This window comes from Sturnus vulgaris, chromosome Z, assembly GCF_052056855.1.
Source record: "Sturnus vulgaris isolate bStuVul1 chromosome Z, bStuVul1.hap1, whole genome shotgun sequence".
Lineage (NCBI taxonomy): Eukaryota > Metazoa > Chordata > Aves > Passeriformes > Sturnidae > Sturnus > Sturnus vulgaris.
In genome coordinates, this window is record NC_142283.1 from 39,731,066 (window position 1) to 39,749,459 (window position 18,394).

Genomic DNA, 18,394 nt, shown 5'->3' on the forward strand with positions numbered 1-18,394 from the left:
CGCAGTTCACATAGAAATTCCAAGCATTTTGTCGACCTCTTCCTGGGCAGGTCATTGCTAGTTTTCTGCTAAAACATCATCATGCAGTTTCTAATGAATTCGCATTCCATTGTAGAAATATTATATGGTTTGAAGAACTTCTAATAAATGTAGGAGCAACAAGTAACAAGATTTTTATAATGGGATACTATTCAGCATCCTGGATAAAGAAGAGAAATATAAGCAAAACTTATTTAGGGAAATATTAGGGTCAGTATTATTATATAAGTACTGTTTTTCTATTTTTTGAGCTTACCTGCATACCTTGCTTCCATTGCCTAGAATATAAACTATGTTTTGGTGACCTATTTTTTTTTCCCAGTCCACTTTGGTCTTACTGGTAATTATTTACATGTTTTCTATCAGACAGTTGACTTTTACATAAAACCTTTCACTTTCCCAGTGGTTTCTGGGAAGATCAGGGAAGGGTCATTAAATGGCCAGAACAAAAGTGTGTACAGCCCTTTATCACTTTTAGGCATATTGAAATCCTACAAACTACTGTATCTTTCTATCACATGGCATTTAATTATGTCTTGTTTTGTTAACCAAATCACAGATAAAATGAAAAATGCTTTTAAACTATGTCGCTGCACAGGTATTGTGTATTGTTTTGCAATTTAAGTGTTTGTTTCTAAGGAATCTCAGATGACCAGGACTTGAACTTAAACTGACCTTTCTATAAAAGTTCTGTGTAATATGTGAAGTATGTAACATTCCAGTAGTATTTAAGTTGCCATCAAAGAGCTTGTGGATATTTAGTTCCCCCTAAACAGTCTGATCTTTTTAGAAAACTCCACGCAAACAGGAAAGCTCATTTTGTAATGGGTAGAGTGGCTGGGTTGCCAGTGTCTTCCAGTTTTAGAACAGAGGCTGCATAACAGAAACATGAAGGTTTTATTTCTAGTCAAGTTTCAACATATGTAACTGCATTAAAGAGCTTTTCCAAGAGATTTCCTGCTAACAATAAGAGTTTTATTTCCATGCCAATAATGGCTTTTCTTTAATGAAGGTTCCATGATGTAGTGCAGAAAATGCATGGAAACTAATCAAAGTAGGGTACTTTGAAAGATGTCAGATGAAAAGACCTGGAAGCACCTTTGAGAGAGGAAGCACTCGAAATAGATGTTCAGCTGTTCAACAGACAGTTCAAACGGGATGAAAAGGGAGCACAGCAGAGCTCCTCGTTCTGCCTGTTAGACCCAACTATATAATTGCTTATGTTCACATTCTGCTCACCTAACAAAGACAATGAAAGAGTTTCATGGACAAAACACTAACTGCCAAAAACATGCTGAACCCACCCATATACAGAGCTACTTATTGAGATATTGAGCCATAACATGCTATTGACATGAACATATAAATCATAACTTTAGGCTTTTTTCCTCCCTTTTTCTGGAAAATTTTCAGAAACGCCTTGTAATGCCAAAGAAACAAATAATTCATTGTGTATATCGAAACATTTAACCAGTTGTATGTACTAAAATTTAGCTGAAGAAATTTCTCACTGGGTTTGCATAAGAGTTTGTACCTGACCTGTGAAAAGCCACTGTTGGTGAACTGGTGGTAACTTTCTGTATCATGCTGTAAATCAAGCTAATAAAGGTTTTATCAGTTAGTTTACTTCTTAAATTGCAACCAGGCTTAGAGGCAATAACTGAACTGGATTTTGTATAAACTTATATAAGAAGAGGATATTTGTTCAAACACTGAATTAAGTGGGGAAAAATCTCATGTATTTCTGAGAATTCAGAGCAATTTTTTTTTCCTAGTTTCTTATAGGAATTCAATCAGTTTAAAATATGCGTAATTCATTACCTTATTTAAAATATATTCTGCATGTCTTAGAGAAGTGAATATCTAGGCCTATCTAAATAAGTGTATTTCAGGTCAAGTAGTAAAAGATTCTTACACTGACACTTCACCACTTCAGGTCTGTTCTTTATCCTCAGCCAAGATACAGACAATTTATTTACAAGAATTATTTATTTGCCAGGTTAAAAAGAAAGTAAAAAATAAATTCACAGACACTGAGCCTCAGATAAACCATGCTCTAAAAATACTATTGGTGTAGCTTGAATAACAAATGTATGAGATTTAGTTGTTTGAGAACCGACGGGACAAACACTAAGGAATAAAATCTACTCATTTATTTAATATTCATCTGTATTCCCCATGGATCAATTTAACGGTCTGAAACTACAAAAATAGTGACAGCAGTGCTCACTCATTCTAGCAAGGAAATGACTTCTGAGGACCTTGAATTCTGTTTTATATCCTTGGAGTTTAAGAGCCCTTATGCCACTCTTCTTTAGGGTGGCTGCTGAAAACAAAATGAGTTTTGACAGGTAGGACAAATGTTATAGTGCCTGCATGACATTTAGTTTGATTATGAAATGAGTATCTGAGAATTAGGATCAACACCACAGCTCTGCATATCAGTGGAGAAGAGTACAGGACGCTAAAAATATAAAGACACTGCAACATTGAGCTGACTCCAGTCGTTGCATGCTGGTTTGGAGAAACATTGAATATGGCACACGCTGGATCAGTAAGACACACCTAAGGTCTAATATAATAATGCCTTGGATTTCAGAGCTCTCAAGTAGCATCACATAAATGGGGAACATCACAGTGGCAATTTAAGTCTCTTTGTGAGGGGACTTCATATATAAGTAAATAATGAGAAAAGAGAAGAAACTGGTATTTTTTTAACATCAGTAATTGGGCATCTTATCTGACTTGAAAAAACAATAGTCAAACTGCTAAGATGGATCAACTGAACCAATGTAAAGCCATTTGTCATTTTTTTAAAAATTGGAAGACTCACAAAATTTGTTGTCTTATGAAATCTGGTAAATTTCGGTTTGTATTTTACATTATTTGTCCATAAAGTAAGAGATTTATACTAAACCAGGAATATCTTTGCTTAACAACTGCCTCTAGAACATGCATATTGTCATTAAAAGCACAAAATTCACAAGTTGGTTAGACACATGCTTCTGATTCATACCATTTTTCTCCATTCAATAGACCTGGTTTGAGCTCTGGAGTCTACCACACTGTGCTGGCATCACACAGAGCTGGAATGGCAAAAGCTTTCTATCCCATTAGCAAAAAAGTTATAATTTTACTAATGACAACTTCATACTAAAAATCAGGTTTTTAGATACTCTTATTTGGCGGACCCTCACATCAACCATGATTTCCTATGTCCCTCAAATGCCCAGAGTCAGTTCTTGTGTATAGTTTTATTTGGCCAGAAGGCAGTAAATGAGACCAGAAATCACTCACATTTGCAGGAGAACATGATGCTATTAGTAAAACAGAAGAAACAAAATTGAGTCATTAGATTCAGGAGAGATGAATGCCACCCTGCCAAACACTGTGCCAATCTCTTCGCCAATGCCAGATGGTCTCCTTAGGAGGCTGTTCAATAGTCTCAGAAATCTCTGAGATTGCTGTCAATCAGGCCAAATTTTAATTTGCATTTTCATCTTGCTATTTTTTTGTAGAGTTTTACGCTCATATGCTCTCTGGAGGTTTTTTTTAATCCCTTCTGAACATCTAACTTCATGCATCATAAATCATCTGGTTTCAACATCCAGCCTGATTCTAGACAGTGTTCACATTACATTGTGCTATTTCAGAAAGGGACACAGTTAAATCACACATTCAGGTAAGGAGTTCAGCTATTTTTGACAGAGCAAAGTTAATCTTTTTCTTCCAATAGCACTTAGAATCAGCAAGTCAGCCTGCAGAACCCTAAATTAGCTCTGACATCCCAATGCTTTCATATTTAGAAAATGGGCTGAGAATAAGATTGATCACTGATTTTGCAATGTAACAACTGTGTAAAATTATGTGTCTCACATTTATTTAATGGATTGGAAAGTCTGCTGCACTTTATCAAGACTGCTAATGAACCCTAGCTGTATATCAGGAATCTAGAATATTTAACAGCTGTCGAGTTTAAAACTAAGCCACAGTTTTCTTTTTTGTCCCTTTTTGTTATGACCCTTTATGACTAATTTTTTTTGCAATGTGTATATGAAAAATCTGTCATACGCAATGTGTTAGTCACATTTTTTTCTTCTCAGAAGAGTTCTTTGTTGTAAGACTTTCTGTATCATCTTTATTTTTTTCAGACGACATAGTTTTCTTGCACTAAATGTTACAGCAAGCAGAGCAGCATGAATGTAATTCAGTGTATTTTTAGAGGCACTCAGTGGAAAGGAAGGTGTTTTAAATAACACAATCCAAGGACACAAATTTAAGTACTGCTGAGTGGGGACCCAGTCTGTAAGATAAACAGTAAATACATTAGGAATCATATGACTGCGACATATATAACTGAAAAAAACGGAACCAGAACTCATCTGTATGCCCAAAATTCGAAAAAGACTAGCTCAAGTCTTGAGTCTCAGGCTTTTCTCCATTTCAGATGCTCTGTGAAAGCATTGATTCATTTCATTTCATTGCAAATGAAGCATTTCATTGCTTCAATTCAAAGCATTGCTTCATTGATTCATGAAGCATTTATGTCTTATCAGAGTAAATATTATCTGAATATCTCTCTCCAGTTACTGATGTTCTACCATCAGCATGAAGCAGAACTGTATCAGGACTCAGGTAAGGCTGCCACATCCCTACATGCATTTTCGTACATGCCTGTTATTAAATACTTCATACTTCCACAAAATCTGAAGGAAAAAGTCAAGTTTAAGGTTAGCTTGAAACTTCCATTATCCAATACTTTGTTTGCAAGATGTAGAGAAATTAACATGTTTGAGAAACAGGGATTATCTTTTTCATTGGGGCAGTCAGGGAATTTATAGAAATACAACAGGTGGTTCCATGAAATTTCTTTTGCCATGCATGAGCATGCACAGCAAATACTTCAAGAGATATTATTTCTGTGCTTCGTTTTTTGACACACAGTAATCTGTCCTGACTCAAAAAATTTCTACAGAAAGTCAGATAGAGAGCAGAATTTCCTTGCTTGCATCCTTGTACATGATATCTGTACAACATATCCTTGACAGCATACTTACAAGGAATTATTTTCAATTCAAAATGCACATGTCCATAACACCTTACTTTTTTGAGACCTACAGCCAAGAAAAGTTGGTATTATTGAAAATTTCAGATTAGTGGCTGTTCTTTTGATTAATGATTGCTTTTATTGTGACTCAATAAAATAAGAGAAAATTCCTTGTCATATTACTTGTATAGACAAATACAAAATCATACTTTTCTTAGAAAAGCATCAATAATTTTTCTTATAAATTACATAAAGCAACAGTTTAGGTGCTTGTGACTGCAAGTGTACACACACCACTTACTTGAAGTAAAAGTAGCATAAAACAAATTGAATCAAACAATCCATTAGAAGGCAGAAATTTACCTCCTTTGTGAAAAAACACCCTGCTAAATAAAATCATAATTTTGCTTTATGATGGAGAAAAGGGTCAAGAAAGAACTGAATTAGCCAAACTTTTTTAGCATAGAGCTGGAACATAGTTCATGAAGAAAACTTTATCAAGTTTTAGGATTCTTTCCTCATTTTTTAATAATTTTCTGGAGAGTATAAATAGCACCTTTTTTTCACAAAGCAGAAAAGCTAAGACAGAGACACTGAAATTTTCAAAACAGTGCCACAGTTTAGATAAATTCTGGTATTTATGATTTGAACAGCTGTACCAGAAAAGGTACAAGGTGCACTAGCTAGGAGGTTCCTTCAGGTGAAAAAATCCTGGATCTATTACTTGTTTGCAAGGCAGTAACATCACTTTTATGAATAATTCATGTTGCATAATTGTCTTCCAGGTTTCTGTCAGAAATACTAATTAGTTTGTTATCATTGTTCCAAAAGGGTAATTAAAAATTTATTACTGTAACAGTCAAATTTCTTCCAAAGCAATGGCTAAAGACCAAGTCAAGTTGTTGATTTCTTTTTTGTGCATCTACACTGCAGAAATATAAACCAGCAAATGTCATACATCTATAGTAAATCTTTAAATAACCTGTGTGGACCTTTGTTTTCTGCAGACCTGCTGTGCTTAGTCACTTGGTTAAGAAAGGTATTTTACCACTGAAACCAAGAGAGGAAGGTAGCATTTCATTTGAACAGACAATCACAGACTCTGCTTTCAGAGGCATGTCTAGCATATAAAACCTCTGCTGAGACAGCTGCACAATCCTTTCCAAGCTTATGCAAGTATCACTCAGTCACTTGATTAGCTGTCAGATGCAGTAATCAGTTCCTTAACAGTTTATGAACAGTAAATCAAATCACTAAGAACATTCAATCCTAATTTGGCAACTTTCCCTATTCCTATTTCCCTATTCCACTGGAGGACTGGGGGAAAAAAAAGAAAAACAATAAAGGAAATGGGATAGTGAAAGACTCAGGTGCCACACAAGAATGCTTCATGTTATACATTTGCTTGTTCTGGGGTTGATCACCATGAAGAAAAAACCATCAGATAAGACAAGAATTCAGGAAGATTGTAAGGATCAAAATGGCTATGGGAGACAATCTGGAATAAGATTTAATATTTGCAGTAACTTCTAAATTTAATTTACTGTTATCTTTTAGTAGACCATAGTTTTAGTTTATGTAAAGTTACCTCAATATTTAATTTCATCAAGCTAGATGTAAAGCCTGAAATTAGGAGGGGGGAAATAAAAGAAGAGGAAAAATAATTAAATAAACCAGGTGTAGGTCTTTTACTAAACCAGTAGCCTGTGATGTCTGTAAGAAAAGATCAGAAAAGTTAAGAAATATCCTTAATATACAAGAAGTATAGAAAGAGATTATGAAATTGAAAAGGCATACTGTTTAAAAACGTGATCATTGCTGCTATATTTCAAAACAGATGGAATGTCTTTCACTTGCCTGGCATTTATTTAAGTGTACATTATATTATCATAAATCTGCTGTCAGAAAGGAAATTCATCCATAAAAGTCTTTTCACTGAGGACACCTTAGGTATAAAAAGGTATAAAACAACAGATGTCAGAAGTCAGTTTACCATCAAGGATCTAAATCTCTCTTTGAAAGGATTCTCTAGAAATCTGCAGGATAAAATACCTGATTATAACAGAATCTACTTGAATATGTTTTCAAATTCTGCTTCTATTTTCAGTTGTAAAATTCTGACACAGGTTTAAAGAATCCAAATAGAATTGTATTTTAATCTATTATCTCCATTAATATTGATACTATCTCTCAGAATGCCAAAGTCAGATACACCAAGAATGTTTTACCTCTGACTGGCTTCAGCAGTACTGAAATATGTGAATATTAAATTAAAAAAAATCAGTAATTAGGACTTGTTTCGTTTTAGGCTGAGATATTATTTTTGATGTCTAAGACAAAAATAAAATTGAAATCCCATAGCAGAAAATTCTGGCTAGCAAGAGAAGTGAAACTAATACTACTAGCTCAGAACACTGAAATAAAATCTGATGGATGAAAGACAATTAATTACCATCTATTGATGTGTTGCTGAGTACATCATAATAGCACATTAACATTTCTTAAATCCTTTCAATAACTTGTCCAAACAATATTCCTGGGAGACAGCATCTCACTGGGAAGAGAAATACATGATTAAGGAAAGCCATTACATTTCCATCTATTTTCAGAAGCACGACTACAGTCAGAGGCCTTGCTGTCAATGGTAATTTTAGTAGTCATTACTCACGGCCCTGTAGCAAGGCAATACCAATACCACTTTTACTTTTCCCCGATCCTATCTGCAGTATCAAAGAAAATACCAGAAGTATTTCCTGTGCAAGTCTGTGTTTCCTCTCTTATTTCCACACATGTGACGAGCATTACCACCAGTAAGCCAAGTTTCCAGCACCTGTTTATAATAATACCATTGCTTTCTAAGTAGTTCTGAAAGAGATCAGCAAAGAAGTCACTAGCTAAAACAAAGAAGCCACATTTTGCATGATAGAAGAGCACTGAATTTCCATTTTAAGAACTGCATTTCATATTTGATGTGAACTATTTCAGTCTAATATGTGAAATAATTTTCACAGTTGAACACCAAGGAAGGAAATGTCTTCATTGGTAAGTAAAAGACGCATCAGGATGTGAATAAATACTTAACAAAAAAGTACAATATCACTTCTGTTATATTGCAATCAGAAATACTTCCTTAGAGTAGAGTTTAAAATTTTCATTTGGTTTTGTTTTAGGTCTTTTGTTCACTGCAGTTCCTTTAATTTAAAAACTAGGAATTTTTTCCCTTATACAGTAGCATTGTATTATTTGGTTATTGCTACATTAACAACAGTACCAGTTTTCTTGTTCAAAAAAGCATAAGAAAAATAAAACACTCCAGTAAAATCCACAGGTTTTGGTTAGACATGCATAATTAAGTGCTATAACTAGAGACAACCACTGGCTTCATTGTCCTGGTAATGATGTGGAAACCTGGTAATGATGCATGAAGACATTGGAAAAATTCATGGAGGACTGACTCCTGTGAAAGGGATCCCATACTGGAACAGAGGAAGAGTGTGAGGAGTCCTCCCCTAGAGGAAGAAGAGGCAGCAGAGATAAGGTGTGATTGACTGCAACCCCCATTCCCATCCTTCGGTGCTGTTGGAGGAGAGGACATAGAGAATCAGGAATGAAGATAAGCCCAGGAAAAAGGGATGGGTGAGAGGAAGGTGGTACCAAAAATATACTATAACTTTATAAAAACTATAACTATATAAAAATATACTATAACTGAGTTTCTAGTAGAAAGATTCTGTGACTGAGAACTTCTAGCAGAGAAGACACTGTGTGGACCTTTAGCAGAGAAGCAAGGCATACAGAAATTGCTCTCCAGACAAGGAGAGCTTAGGAGATCTGGCTTAGGAATGCAGCTACAGCCAAAACAAAGACTGAGTTTTGGAACCTGGGGAACATGGGGAGGGGTTTTATGGTAATAAGAAAATTATAATATGCATGTATTGACTGTATATTAGCAACACACTTGTAGAAATTGGAGAGCATGTTAGGAAGAGTGATCCCCCATGATCATCCTGAATAAAGGATGCCTCTTTAACACAAGTAAAATGGTGTTAGGGGTCTAATTCTGATTTTCAAAGATTTGGTGTTTTAATATTTGGCTTTGTTTCTTATTATCCTACTCTGATTTGATTGACAATAAATTAAACTTCCTAAGTTTAAATTTCCCAGTTTTAAGCCTGTTTTGCCCTTGATGGTAATTGGTGAGTGATTCTTCCCTGTCCCTCTCTTGACCCATGAGTCTTTCATTGCATTTTCTCTACCATGTAGAGCTGAGGAGGGGAATGAGAGAGGAAATTTGCTGGCTGGTGTCCAGCTGGGATCAACTAAATAATAAAATAAAAACCAGGAGGAAGACACAGGTAAGGACAAGGCAAGGAAGGAAGAATTTGGTATGCTTCATGGTTAATGAAGCCATCATCATCACCTTCATTAAATTTTGTTAGGCAAGTTCAAAGAGATACAGTAGAAAAATGTGTGAGTATAAAGACAGGCAGTAAATAAGGAAAATAAAAATCCACAGAACATGCCAGAAGGATGAATGTTGAAAAAAAAATTAAACTGTGATTCTTTATCTTTGCCAGCACTGCAACAGCCAGAAGCCTGACCCAGACATCTCAAAGCTAGCCACACGCTGCATGAGAAACAGCTGAGAAGACGCCTCAAGCTTCTCCTGTAAGAAAAATTTTGTCATACATATTTTATGCCTTGAGCAAAACCCACCATATCTTTCTCCCTTCAACAGCAGACCAGTACATAGACACCTAAGGCAAGAGGAGAGGAGAGGAGAGGAGAGGAGAGGAGAGGAGAGGAGAGGAGAGGAGAGGAGAGGAGAGGAGAGGAGAGGAGAGGAGAGGAGAGGAGAGGAGAGGAGAGGAGAGGAGAGGAGAGGAGAGGAGAGGAGAGGAGAGGAGAGGAGAGGAGAGGAGAGGAGAGGAGAGGAGAGGAGAGGAGAGGAGAGGAGAGGAGAGGAGAGGAGAGGAGAGGAGAGGAGAGGAGAGATTTCTAACATTTCTAAGTGACCTCTTTTTTTTTTTTTTTTTTTTTTTTTTTTTTTTTTTTTAATGTCACCAGCTTTGTCAGCCAAATCCATCCAAATGTCTGTTTTGTTAGATTTAGGAAACTGCTGTAGGCCATCAGAATAGCAAAGTACATTTTGCAGATATCAGGCATCTCCACTTGAAAGGATTCGTTTCTTGAAATTCAGCCTTTCAGACATGCACATAGAAAAAAAATGCTGGTACACAATCTTTGATGTCCAAAGAGACAGAATTTCTGCACTTACAATGATTAAGTTCATTTATTGCTATGTGTTGTGTACATATACACAATTTCAAAAAACCTTCCTTGCTTTTTGTGTCTGCTACTGTTCTGTTCAGTTACTCAAATAAACCCTGTATCACAGGGCAAAAAAATGTCCATAGTGTTAGACCAAATCAGGATCAAAGTGGTTTGTTCATTTATTATTGACATGTAATTAACTGGCAATCAGTGAACTACACTTTTGAGATCAGTGTCAGCAATGCAACTCATGAACTACACATCAGGAGCCCTTCAGAAAATGCTGATGAACATCCCCAGTCTCTGAGCACCCCTCTGTTACTAATCCCGGGATGTGCAATCCCTGCAGTTCCTCTGGAGAAGCCCCAGGTGATGGAGGCTCTCCCCTCCTGAGATCCCTGGCTGCAAACCCTCAGGGATGGAGCTGCCAGGAGAGCTCCCAGCCAGCATCCCAGCACTGGTCCCTGCTCAGGGCAGCACCCGGGCCAGGCAGGCAGGAGCAGAGGCTGCCCGGGCACCCCGGCAGGGCAGAGACCAGGACACCCCTGTGTGACTCGGAGGGAGCCAAACTGAGCTCTGATGGCATCAGCTCCTGCACCACCGTCCCTTCTGCCACTGCAGCCCTCGGGCTTCTCCCTCACCTCCCTTTAGACTGATTATTTTGGTTTTATTTTTTTTTTTTTTTAATTCAGGGATCTCTTTAATTCCCTAAGTGGTGTTTAATCCAGCCAACTGTCACAATGTCCAGCCTAACCAGTTTTGGGGCAACACTCCCTGAGCATTTTAAATTTGTGATTTAAATACACCACAGTGTCTGAGAGTCTCACATTCCTACCTGTTCTGCTCCTGTTGGTTTGCCAAATGCAGGTGCTGTGAAGACTCTGCAAGTCTGCAATAAAAATTCCCATTAATTTCAGACAAAATTGGTAGTCTTTCTGAGTCATGGAGTCCAGTATTTGCTGCTTCCTTTACTACATGGAATAATCCCTTCCGTACAGAGACAGATATTTGAATACCATTCTCAACAGAAGTTTTGGAGGCAAGAAGAACTGCGGACTCTCTCGTTTCATTATTATGTACAACTTTTCATTAATATATACAACAAAGTTTAAAAAGTTTACTTTTTCTTAATGAAAACACAGTAACTCCTTGTAGATTGAAAAGTGGTATTCAACCATTTAGCTTCACTTAGGCATATTTCATACACTTCTAAAGAAATTGGGACAGAGAAGAAAATTAAATTTTTCTTTAGTTTGGTCAATGATGAGATTCTCATTTAAAAATTAGGGCACTAAAATGTAAGAGACTACCTTTTATAGCCACACTATAAATAGATGTAGAAACACTAGATACTTCTTTCATTCAGTGTTTTAGTCTATGTATATATAAGAGGCTAAAATACGAACAAGAAATTGGATAAACAGAGATATATTGTTTTCCTTTGGTTTCATGTCCATCCAATATAGCAAGCAAAACAGAATTTTATGTCAGAATTCTAAAGGTTCACTTGGAACATGCAAGTCATTGAACTAGTCTAGCATCAGCATACTGTGCCAAGAAGATTAAGCACTCTCTGGGGCAGTGGCATTGTCACCATCCGTCATATTCGCTATTTTGAGACACTACTTTTTAATCCATTGGAAATCACTCAGTAGCACCAGCAGACCTATTCAGAACTTGCTGTGGAAAACCTATGGTGTACCAAGTTGCAGTACAGGGAATTCAGGATAGATACAGAATCTTCACTTGGCTGAAAAACACATGAACTACATAACTGAATTCTCACCAGCTGGGAACTACCAGCCACTGTAGTAGCCCAAGCTGATCTTAGTTTTGAAATTGGTGCTAGAAACTTTAATTGGAGTCTTCATATGAAAATAGTTCTTGATAAAAAAATGCCAAAACTATGTATATTCTGATGCTGTTAATCATCACACAGTGTATGAAAAATCAATGTATGCATTTGGATAATTTGCCTCTCTGCCTCACTGTTCTTTTAACATTGCTAAATGAGTTAAGGCCAAGTGCAGCTTCTGAATAGGCAGTTAATCAGGAAAGAAAACAAAAGCTGATTTAAGTTTTTCATCAATTGCTTTGCACCCTTTGTCTCAGTGTCACGTCTTGTCCATGTAGCAGTGTTGCACGAACAGCTGTTGCATTCTTCTTACCCAGATCACAGTCAGATCAGCCCTTTATCAAAAAATCCAGTCCTTTGCTACTTTGTTAAAAACATACAAGGATTTCGTTACCATAGTATATTTTATAATTGCATATGGATCATAAACACAAAAATCTAGCCATTGAATATGTACTAGTGTCTCATTCTATTGATTTAGAAAAGTTACAGAGTTTCAGCTATATAATTAATTTCTCGAGTGCAGTCAAGAGCTGTTAGGTTTTGCCTAGAGAATAGAAGGTCTTCAGAAAACTGAAGAGCACAAACCTTCCTTGCCTTCTAACCACTCTACAATTAATGCAGGATGGTTGCCAAAGCAGATGAAAAGAAGTATGTGCATGAAAAGCCTCCAAGGTAAAGTCATCTATGGTGACTCAGATGGTAAAAGATCTTGAGCAAGAGACACTGCAGCTGTACATGATAATACTCCTCTCCCAGATACTAGCTTTAATCATAGTTGGGATAATAGGAAAGTACTGGTAGCTTTTTAAAAGTGTCATCATATTAAAAATACAATATATACTGGAATCAGGTCCTTAACGCTCATATTCATCATGCAGCAGAGAACTGTCATGGTAGTTTCTGGTGTGCTATTAGGAAGGCTACTGAAGCCATTTGTTGCTATAACTGCTGGTCTGGACCACATTTATATAGAGTTGAGAATAATCATTGTCTCATGAAATCACTGAGAAGTGTGCTTTGCCTGAAAACACTCTACATTCTATTTAAAAGCAGAGCAAAACAGAGGGTTGGGTGGAAAAAAGCAGAGCTCAAGCAAAATGGGTATACTACTGAGAAAAGCTTTTAAAAATGAGCTTCAAGTATCTCTGACTTTAAGGAAACTGAAAGAGCTCTACACATCACACAGACTCTAGTTTAGCTTTTCTCAGTATCAAAACTGTGCTAGAATTCTACAGCTCTCTCTTTCCTTTACTCCACCCCCACAAAACATAGAAAGATTTTTTTATGCATACTGGAGAAAAGTTCTAAAAATCTTCTGAAACTTCAGCTAACCTTCTGCAATCAGATGCCCTGGCCCCGTTTTAAGGCTGCAAAAATTCCAACACACGTTGTCGAGAGTGCATGAGAGAACTCAGTTGCTCTCCCATTTTGGTTTGGTTAAATGCAGTAGGGAGAAACAGTCTTGCTTTTTCCTTTATCCCATGTACCCTCATATTTGAGACACTACAGACATCTGACAGTGAAAACATGAAAAAGCAAGCAACATTCTAAACAGGCTGTTGTTTGTACCTTTTTACTTTTAAAATTATTAGAAAGAAGGGAGTTGGCATCTGTAGCACATATAACTTCTCTCTTTGATCAGTGCATGACAACAGTTTCCTGGAAAAGTTACATTAAACGCATCAGGACACAGAAACCTCTGCCATCCCACAGAGATAACACTGCTGGAATGAAGACTGTTAGTCTTATTGTGTTTACATAGTCCATAGTTTTCCTCTGAGAAGACAAATAAAGGTATTAAGTATGTAATTTTCTTTTCTTGTGTTTGGGATGATGGCTTTTTGTTTTCTTTTGAGTTTTTTTGTTGTGGTTTTTTTGTTTGTTTTTTGGTTTGGGGTTTTTTTTGTTTGTTTGTTTGTTTGTTTTTGTGGGGTTTTGTGGTCTTTTTATTTGTTTGGTTGGTTTGTTGTTGTTGTTGGGTTTTTTGTTTTGTTTTGTTTTTTTGTTTTTTTGTTTTTTGGTGTTTGTTTTTTTAATTTTTATTTTACTGGTCCTGTATGTCCATGAACTGCAGTGTAATTTTCAGCCAGTTTTACTTCAAGTTACCTTTTTGAGTGAATTTTGTAAGTCTGGTGTGTGATCTACCTAACTTTGCTTTGATGGGCTGGGTGAGTCCTGCAAACTATTATTTCCCTGATGACCCCAGGACTACTGTCTTAAGCAAGGAATTTCCATGCCAGATAAGAGGAAAGGCTGGTAAGAAAAAAATACTGCAGAGGTGGGGTAATGCTTTTTATCCTGCCAGCTTCCTGCCTCCCAGCAAGGCTGGCAGTGTAAAACTACCCCCTTCCCCAGACTCACAGGTAAGCTGGAAGGTGTTCTGATTGGTACAACTGCATCCAGCAGTGTGAAACTCTGCCCATCCACCCCCCAGCTCCCTCCTCAGTGAAATATCAGGGCGTTCCCAGCCGGTGTGGATGCATATAATCCATCAAACTCTTTGTTGTGCTGCCCTCACCCCCACCCTCAGTGCATCAAGATTTCGACAATCACTCCAACCACGGACATTGAAATCACAACTATCAGGTCCTGTTGCTGGACCTGTAGGTGGTGATACCTTTCCTCTCCTCTCTCTACTCTTGTTCTTTCCACTTCTTTCTTTGTTTTCCTTGTATATTTCCCTTGTATATTCTTCATTATATTTTTTTATGGAAAGGACCAAGCTGGCTATATTCTTCCTTTCTGTTGCAACCAAATTGATTTAAAAACAAACCTGGTTCATATATGCATCTTGTCACATCACTGCAACCACTCCAAGGGATTTATTAATGACAACCTCAGTTGCCCTGACTCAGAGGTGTGTTGCAACATGGTGCATACAGGGTGACATGAGAATGTATACTAGGTATTTGTTAGGAAAAGCAAAGTTGTCTCTGAAACTGATGCAGAACATCATAATTAGAATACCATTAGGAGTTACTTTCCGGAAGAAAATCTATCTTTGCAGAAAAGGGAATCAAACCCACTTTATTTATGTAGAACCATAAGGTAATTTAGGTTACTACGTCTAAGATCAAGTGCAGTCATTAACCCAGCACTGCCAGGACCATCATTAATCTCACTCCTAAGCATCACATCTACATGGGTTTTGCACACTTTCTGGGCCCTTCACCCGCTCTGATGCCCTTCTCTGGACATGCTCCAGCACCTCAAAGTACTCCTTGAACTCAGGGACCCCGAACTGGATACATTTGAGGTGTGATCTCACCAGCGCCCAGTACAGGCGGACAATCACTGTCCTGCTCCTGCTGGCCACACGACTGCTGATAGAGCCCAGAGTGTCATTGGCCTTCTTGGCCACCTGGGCAGAGCTGGCTCATGCTCAGCCACTGTCAGCCAGGACCCTCAGGGCCTTTTCCACCAAGCTGTGGTGTATGTCCATGGTTATGGATACAACTCATTGCCAATTCATTTAAACTCTCTTAAATAAGAGTTTTTTGTTGCTAAAAAGAAAAGAGCAAAGCCAAAGGGATAGTCTCTTATGTGGTATGTTTTTCGGAACTTCCTCATAGTTCTTCATTGATTCTTCACTCTTAACCAGACCATATATTCTCCACATAATTTTTTGTGGGAGGAAAATATCACCATCAAATAGGTTCAGTTTCATAATGCTCATCTCAAGGAAGTGAAATCTGTGAGTTATCTGTTTGAAAGGATCTGTGTACTCAGGATTGCACCACCACAGGATTGCAACACCACACATCCCATCCCAGCAACACAACCTTTCCCACCCCTCCCCAGGTTACAAACACTTAAACCTTGATGGCAAGGAGTCCCTGCAGTTCAAAGGATCTCACTTGGTAGTAAATGCCAGGATGTTTATTGCAAGGAAAATACAATTAAAAACATTTAATAAATCCTCACTTGATGACTATCCTAAAGGGCTGAAATATGCTGAGGGCTGGAAGTATCTTAAAATGGCAGGAGGGAGGAAATCCTACTGTTTTGGTCCATGTCTTTCTTTCTACCCTCTGATTCCTCAGCAGCGTCAGTGCAGGACACCTATGGTACACAGCCTCACCCAAATTACTATTCAGGAATTGAATTTGACTGCAGCAGCACAGCAGCTCAAAAGCTCTGGGTCACTGTGTACATACCAGCTCCATGTGAGTCATCCTATAGTGAGAACAAGAATAATTAGCAGGAGGATCTGACTCCTGAATCTGCCTGCCCTATAAACCATACTTACTGCAGCAAATACCATTTTTTCTCTTCATATTCAACACTCCATTTCCCCCTTACTTCTCCAGAAGAAAAGGAGGGTAAAGCCCTCCCCCCAAAACACCAAAATTGCCACTCCCCAGTAGTTTATAGGTTAAAAACCCCAAATGAAATATGCTTGTGAAAAAGAACTCTTTGTAATGAAACTCAATCAAACCTGCATTGCATTGGTAACAGCTGACCTTGTAGTATCACATTCATCAACTGTCCTGAGACGCCAGACTTTAAGAAAGTGCATCTTCCCTTGTGAAAACTGCCTCAAATCAGTTAACTGAATCTGCTTATTTTTGTATAAAGGCAGCCATGCTTTATGGCACAATATCTCACTAGTAAGAAAATTCAAATGACTGCACACATCAGGGAATATTAGATCACACAAGTCAGATTTTGTATTCTCTAAGGAAGATTCCAGTGCTCCAGATAAGATTAGTACTATTTCAAATGGGAAAAAAGCTAACTCAGTTTTTCAGAGATTGTTGCCTTGGAACTTTAACAAAATGGAAGGAATAACTTAAAATAAACAACTGGATGAATTCCATCTCTGAGCCTCAGTACATTTATCTGTGGGATAGACTTTGATAAGCGTGTTGCTGAGAATAGTAGGGATAACAACATAAGGATATCTAGAATGAGGACCAGTCTCTCGGTTTTCAAGTAGGATGGGAAACCAGATGTTATTTTTGAAATTCAGAGTCTTTATTGATAAAGTATGCTATGTCATCTGGCAGAAGGAAATCCATCCTATTCTGTGCAAAGGAACCTGTTCACAATTTTATCAGAGGATAGTAACACTCATGTCAACATCTTCCTTATCCATTCTTCTGCCCACTATTAGCAGATACCCCATTATTTTGAGGCACCCAGGCTGCCCCAAAATGTCTAATGAAAGAATAGATATGAGGAAGCAGCCATCTGCACTGCTACACTGGGTAGTTCTAACAAATATTGACATTTTAATAAAATCTTTTGAAGAATATAAAGATATTACTGTTGAATATTCTAAGAGATGGTCAAAGTCAAGTGTGTGAATTTAAATTATTGCTATTGTTCTGTTATTTCAAAAGAGATATTGCACTGTTAGCAATGTCTTATCACTAAGTTTAGTTAAAAGGTAAAACAAAAGTGCAGATACACACTAACACACTAACACCATTTGAACTACCCATTAAATTCATATTCTGATAATAAAATGAGCTGAGATAGAGAAGGGGACAGCTCTGTAGGACTGAGCTTTCTGTTTCAACTGAAGGTTATCGCTGGAGTAATGCAGGACTGGGACAGACTAGACACACAACCATAAGCAAAAATTATATCCTACAGGGAGAGATTTACATTCAGGATGAGGTGTAAAACAAAACAAATAGATATTTACTTTTTTTCATTTATGATGCTACCGCATGAAATTTATAAGTCAAACCAAATGCACCAGTATAGTGTATTGGCCCTGGTCGAACACCAAGTGCCCACCAAAGCTGCTCTATCACTCTCCTCCTTAGCTGGGCAGGAGGGAGAAAATGTAATGAAAGGCTTGGATGTTGAGATAAAAACGGGGATGGGTGACTCACCAATTACCATCACAACCAAACTGTATCTGAGAAGGATAATGGGAAATAAAAATAAAATTTTAAACATCTTTCTCCCAATTTCCCTGGCTCAACTTCAGTCCCAGTTCTCTATTTCCTCTTTTTCAGCATCAGAGGTGGACAGGAATGGGGGTTGTAGTCAATTTATCTTGTCTCTGCTGCTCCTCTTCTCCTGCTCCAGTGTGGGATCACTCCCCCAGGAAACAGTCCTCCATGAATTTCTCCAATGTAAGTCCTTCCCATGGGCTAATGTTCTTCACAAACCACTCCAGGGTGGATCTGTTCTATGGAATGCCATCCTTCAGGAACAGA